Consider the following 6,492-nt stretch of genomic DNA (forward strand, 5'->3'; position numbering starts at 1 on the left):
GAAGGCTGGGCACGGCCCCGTGTCCGCTGGACACGCCCCCGTGCCCTTCTGACACTCTCTCTCCTCATTAATTGTATTTCGCAATTACAATTAATGCGCCTGCTGTACTTTCACCACGCCCCCGTGCCCGCTGGACACGGCCCCGTGGTGGGCAATGGAAGCTTCTATAAGTTTGTCTTTTATGCTGCTTCTTGGGCACGGCCCCGTGCTGGCTGAGCACGGGGCGTGTTCAGACTTCTGCTTTCTCTTCTTTGCCTTGGAGGATGCCGTTGAGGGTCCGGGCAGTCTACTTTTATTCCTTTTCTTGTATTTATGCTAGAATTAGTTGTCTTTTTGCTTCTTTTGTGAATTTGAGCTCATTTCATCCTGAAAATACAAAAGAAAGACAAAAACACTCTTTTTCCAACATTAGTACTTAAAAAGGGTTAGTTTTATGCCTTAATTGATGTGATTTATATGTTGTATTTTACACACATCAAATACCCCCACACTTGAACTTTTGCTTGTCCTCAAGCAAAACTCTTTAAATGTGGCTTACACTCCCAAATGGAATAGGTAGAAGAGAAAGTTTTTGGCTTGTCATAGAGTGTCGGGAATCCAAGATCTTTGTAAGTTTTATTTTTATTTATTTACAATCCTATTCGTTATGATTTATTTAGAACGTTTCACAAGATAAATTACTTATTCGGGCATAGCATGCCTTATTAAAATTCCATTTATATACAAGTTCACATACCTCACGGGAGATCACTCAACACTCGGCCGAAGGTGTAATTTTTTTTTAGTGAATCACTCGAGAGCGGCGTGGAACTTACGCCTTCCATAGGCTTGCCAAGTAATCAATCCTCCTTCTTTTTAACTTTTTACCTTTGTAAATATCAAGAGGACTTTTTGGGTGAAGGGTTAGGCTTGGGTTAAAGGTGGGTGGTTGGGTTAGTGGTTAGTAAAAGGGCGAAAATCGTAAAAAGCGTCGGTTTTTGTGATACACCTTGTTTTTAGTGACTTTTTATTTTGAAGTATTTCTCCAAACAAGCTTTTATATAGCTTTTGTTTGTTCTTGACTTCATCATATTCTTTTTTTTTTTTTTTGATAAGTCACATAAAATAGCGAGCTTACGAAAAACCGAGCTTGTTACTAAAATAAAGGGTGAAAAATAAAAAAGGGTTTTTGGTGGGTAAAAAGGGTTTTAGGGTAATAAAATGAAAGGTTTAGGCTCAAAGGGGCTAACTAGGGGGATTTTGGGTAGGTGGTAAAAAAAATGAAAAATAATGGTGTAGAAAGAAAAATATGGTTAGTCCTAATGCCTCCATCACTTACTTACTTGGGTTTAAGTTGGTAAGAACCGGGAATGTATCGTCGTGGCAAGTTCTAGAGTTGTAAGAACCAAGCGGCTATTCACACAAGAAACGAAAAATGAGCATTTAGTCTAAAGATGTATATTTATATGCTCAATAAAGGCTCAAAACTCACTTTTGTGGGAATGGGTTTTTAATGCGATCAAGTATATATAATCGAATTTTTAACTAGACTTGTTATGCCGTTTCGTAATTTTCTTATGTTGGTTCTTTGTTATCACGACGCTATCGGTTGTAAATTTGAAAAAATATAACCTTTTTAGAACTTGTTATTCCCAAATTAAACCAAGACAAGTAAAAAAACGAAAAGTTTTTGAAAAAATTTGGGGTGTTTAGCGGTTCCAATAGAGTTTTGTGTAAGGCTTGTATTTAGGATTTGCAAAATTCAAGGTTTTAGCATCCCCCCCACACTTAAATTACACATTGTCCTCAATGTGTCCCAAAAATAAGGTTTTTGGTTGATTAGAATGTGTAAAAGTGGGTTAAAAAGCAAAGATTTATGTTACTGGCATCCTGGACACGGCCCCGTGGTGACCGGGCACGGCCCCGTGATCAGGTGCCAGTAACAGAAATTAAAGAAATAAGACAGAAGCCTGGACACGGGGGCGTGTCCGCTGAACACGACCCGTGTCCAGTTACCTGAACTGGGCGTTTTTCTGCAGGTGGCTCAGCACGGGGCCGTGTTGGTTGGGCACGGCCCGTGTTGAGCCTTCTGTGATGGAGATTTGTGTCGGGTTGCTCTGTTCTTTGTGCATGGGGCCATTTTTCTCGTTCCCTTTTTCATCCATTACCACCATGAGTGTGTTTTATTCTGCAAATTAAAACTAAAAGATTAAACTAAACTAGGGATAGTTCCGCGGAATGCCTCCGTGGTGCGCCACGTTTATAAGGGTCCTTGGCTAGACCCAATGCGAGGTTATATGTTTTCTGAGTGGATGCCTGGCGTCCCATGTTACACCGTCGGAGAGCAGCATCCAAGCTCGAATCAATAACCTTCATGTAATTGACCGGGTCGTCGTCCTCTATTCTCTTCCCAACTCCGAACTTCACTTCATCATCCCCATACCTCAAGGTGAGTGTCCCGTCATTCATATCTACCACTGCTTGGGCGGTGGCAAGGAAGGGTCTCCCTAGTATGAGGGGGACCTCGGTGTCTTCCTCCATATCGAGTATGACAAAATCAGCTGGATAAATGAATCTGCTTACTTTTACCAAGACATTCTCGATGACACCTTGTGGGAATTTGACGGATCGATCAGCGAGTTGTATGCTCATTTTTGTAGGGCTCGTGGTTCCTAAGCCGAGTCTTTTGAACATTGATGAGGGCATGAGGTTAATGCTAGCCCTAAGGTCGGCTAAGGCATTACGAACGGGTGATTCCCCTATTGAGCAGGGAATCGTGAAGCTTCCGGGATCGATTTTCTTTTGGGGAAGTTTATTGAGTACGAGGGCGGAGCATTCTTCGCCTAAATTGACTAATTGCAAACTTTCAATTTTCTTTTTATGTGTAAGGAAGTCCCTCATGAATTTAGAGTACTTGGGCATTTGGGTTAGGACTTCGATAAAAGGAATATTGACATGCAATTGTTTTAACAGACTTTCGAACTTTGCGAATTGCTCATTGGTCTTTTGACGAATTAACCTACCGGGGTATGGAACTCGAGGAGCCTTGATAGGCTCTGGTGACGGAGGGGAGTTCTTTTCCTGCAGAGGTGTGGGTACTGTTTCTTCCGTTGGTGGTGGCACTTCTGCAGGCCCTACGGTGCGGTTCCGTAGTGTGATGAGGTGAACTTGCGCTTTTGGGTTCGTTTCGGTATTGCTAGGTAATGCGCCTTGCGGTCTCTCGGCAAAATTTTGAGCTATTTTTTTTTATTGTTTTTCTATGTTTTGAATACTAGCTTGTTGATTTCTAAAATTTGATTCTAATTGTAGAAATCTTTCCGAGTTTTTCTTATCAGTGTCGGAGACGAGGCGAGATACAGTATCTTCGAGCCTTTCTCGTCCACTTTGTTGTTGAGTGAAATTTTGTGACTCATTTCTTGGTTGCTGAAAGTTTGTTCGTTGGGTTTGTTGGTTACTACTATTGCCGGGTTCCCTCCAACCAAGGTTTGGGTGGTTTCGCCATTCTTGGTTGTAAGTTCCCGTTGGGGGACCCGACGGCCTAGGTCTATTATCAATGTAGTTTACCATTTCTTGTTGATCGTCTGTTTCTTTCATGCAACTCCAATTTTCATGTGACCCACCACACCCTTCACAAGCCATAACCGAGACTGTTTTTGTCATTTCCAATTTTTTTATCTTTGAAGAAAGGGCCTCGATTTGGGCTTGTAAAGAAGTGCTTTCATCGACCTTATGGGCGCCCGGGGCGATAGACTTACTTCCCCAGGGGGTGTGCCATTGAAAATTGGTTTGAGCAATTTCCTCAATTTGATTATATATTTCGTGTGGGCGTCGATTACCTAAAAGTCCCCCGGAGCTAGAATCAAGTGTCTGCCTAGTGTGTGGCAACAATCCATTATAGAAAGTGGATACTTGTTGCCATATTGCGAGGCCGTGATGGGGACACTTGCGTAATAACTCCTTGAACCTTTCCCAAGTTTCATATAAGGATTCCCCGTCCTCTTATGAATATGTATTCATTTCAGTCATTAACTTAGCAGTTTTAGCGGGAGGGAAATACTTATATAGAAATTTTTGGGCTAGTTCATCCCAGGTGTTTACCGAACCAGCTGGGAGGGCGTTGAGCCAAGCTTTCGCTCGGTCTTTTAGTGAGAAGGGAAACATACGGAGGCGGATGGCGTCGTTTGATGCTCCATTGATCCGAAAGGTATCACATATTTCCAAGAAATTAGTTATATGTAGATGGGGATCCTCGTCCGCAAGCCCATGGAAGGTTGCGGAGTTTTGGAGCATTTGTATCAAATGCGGCCGAAGTTCGAAGTTATTAGCTTCGACATTCGGAGCATTGATAGCGGCGCCTAAATTACCTACGGTGGGTCGTAGGTAATCCATAAGGGTACGTTGGTCCGCCATTGGAGGTGGGTCACCCGAAACCTTCTCTTGGTTTTTGGCTTTTAACCTTTTTCTGAGAAAGCGTTCGGGTTCTTCTAGTGGTTCTTTTATGTCTTTATTGGAACTGGAGCTCATACACTACGTGAGGTTGGCGTCGGGTTCCAAGTCCTGCAATAAAAACAGAAAAGAATGTTGGTCAGAAGGTTCACCACGGCCCCGTGTTTAGCGAACACGGCCCGTGGTCGGAGTTTCAGTGATTGTTTTCCAGATCCCAGTTACTGGAAGTTGGACACGGCCCCGTGTTGCACCGGCACGGCCCCGTGGTCAGCCTTCTGTAACTTGGAAAACAAAAACTGCCAGTAACGATGCTGGGCACGGCCCGTGTCCGACCAGGCACGGCCCGTGCTGAGCGCTGCAGAAGCTGAAAAACTAAGAAAAATCCTAAAAATTAAAAAGAAAAATAAAAATATGATTAGGCCGTTGATTCCTAACTTTCTTAAAATCCTTGTGTCCCCGGCAGCGGCGCCAAAAACTTGATGTGCGTGAAGTGTGTTATATTTTTTATGTAGAGTTAACTGCCATTTTCGTCCCTGTGGTTTGGTCACTTTGGCCATTTCAGTCCATTTTTCAAAAATGCGCCATTTTCGTCCCCCACGTTCTGGAAAGGTGCCATTTCAGTCCAAAAATCATAACCCAGTTAAGTCAGTTAGTAAATAAGGACTGATTGTGTAAATTTGTAACATAAAGGACCATTTAAGTAAATATTAAACACCACCACCACTAGCCCTGCCACCACCACCACTCCGCTGCCACCACCACCGCCACCACAGCCCTGCCACCACCACCACTCCGCTGCCACCACCACGACCACCGCCACCACAGCCCTGCCACCACCACCACAGCCCTGCCACCACCGCCACCACAGCCGGTTCATCATCATATCAGACGAGAGAGGGAGAAAGTCGGAGAGAGAGAGAGAGAGATAACGAGGCAGGAGAGAGAACCGGCGACGGTGGGGCTGCCTTCCCCAGATGATGACGATGATGACGTTGATGGTGGTGGTTCCGGCTGCGGCGGTGGTGACCATGCTACTGTTCATCGTCTTCCCCAAAACGGTCAACAGAAGTCAAACGGCCTAATTCTCGATCAATACCGGATAATATTCAAATTAAACTTGCAGAAACATTGTACAAGTATAAACATACCGATTGGGTGATTAAAACCGATCCGGTATCGCGTGCAACAGCGTGGCGACAGTCTCCGGCGACGGGTATTCCGGCGAGACTTGCAGACGATGAACAGAGGGTATTTTCGAAGGGGTAAAGGATTTTGAAGGGTGTGAGAGTTTTATATGGGTTCAGGGACTCTAAATAACACAACAATTTGACACTTAATCGACAAACTTCTGTGGATTAATTCCACTTTGAATTTTTTATAAAAACTCCGATTTCACGTGGTGTCGGGCATGCTTATTGAACAATTACAAAGCGTGGGGAGTTGTTTACGATCTGTGAGAGTGGTGGTGGCAGCGAAGTGGTGGTGGTGGCAGGGCTGTGGTGGCAGTGGTGGCAGGGTTGTGGTGGTGGTGGCAGGGCTGTGGTGGCAGGGCTGTGGTGGTGGTGGCAGGTGGGGCTGCCTTCCCCAGATGATGACGATGATGACGTTGATGGTGGTGGTTCCGGCTGCGGCGGTGGTGACCATGCTACTGTTCATCGTCTTCCCCAAAACGGTCAACAGAAGTCAAACGGCCTAATTCTCGATCAATACCGGATAATATTCAAATTAAACTTGCAGAAACATTGTACAAGTATAAACATACCGATTGGGTGATTAAAACCGATCCGGTATCGCGTGCAACAGCGTGGCGACAGTCTCCGGCGACGGGTATTCCGGCGAGACTTGCAGACGATGAACAGAGGGTATTTTCGAAGGGGTAAAGGATTTTGAAGGGTGTGAGAGTTTTATATGGGTTCAGGGACTCTAAATAACACAACAATTTGACACTTAATCGACAAACTTCTGTGGATTAATTCCACTTTGAATTTTTTATAAAAACTCCGATTTCACGTGGTGTCGGGCATGCTTATTGAACAATTACAAAGCGTGGGGAGTTGTTTACGATCT

The 6,492-nt window shown here is 44.4% G+C and overlaps 1 non-coding gene across 1 annotated transcript; it reads left to right on the forward strand.

The window, feature by feature from the left end:
• Positions 1 to 3,904: 3,904 nt before the first annotated feature.
• LOC118484516 lies at positions 3,905 to 4,011 on the forward strand. The gene has a single exon (XR_004873626.1). It is a non-coding gene; the product is annotated as a small nucleolar RNA R71 (small nucleolar RNA).
• Positions 4,012 to 6,492: the final 2,481 nt, after the last annotated feature.

The sequence above is a fragment of the Helianthus annuus genome, chromosome 11, assembly GCF_002127325.2.
Source record: "Helianthus annuus cultivar XRQ/B chromosome 11, HanXRQr2.0-SUNRISE, whole genome shotgun sequence".
NCBI lineage: Eukaryota > Viridiplantae > Streptophyta > Magnoliopsida > Asterales > Asteraceae > Helianthus > Helianthus annuus.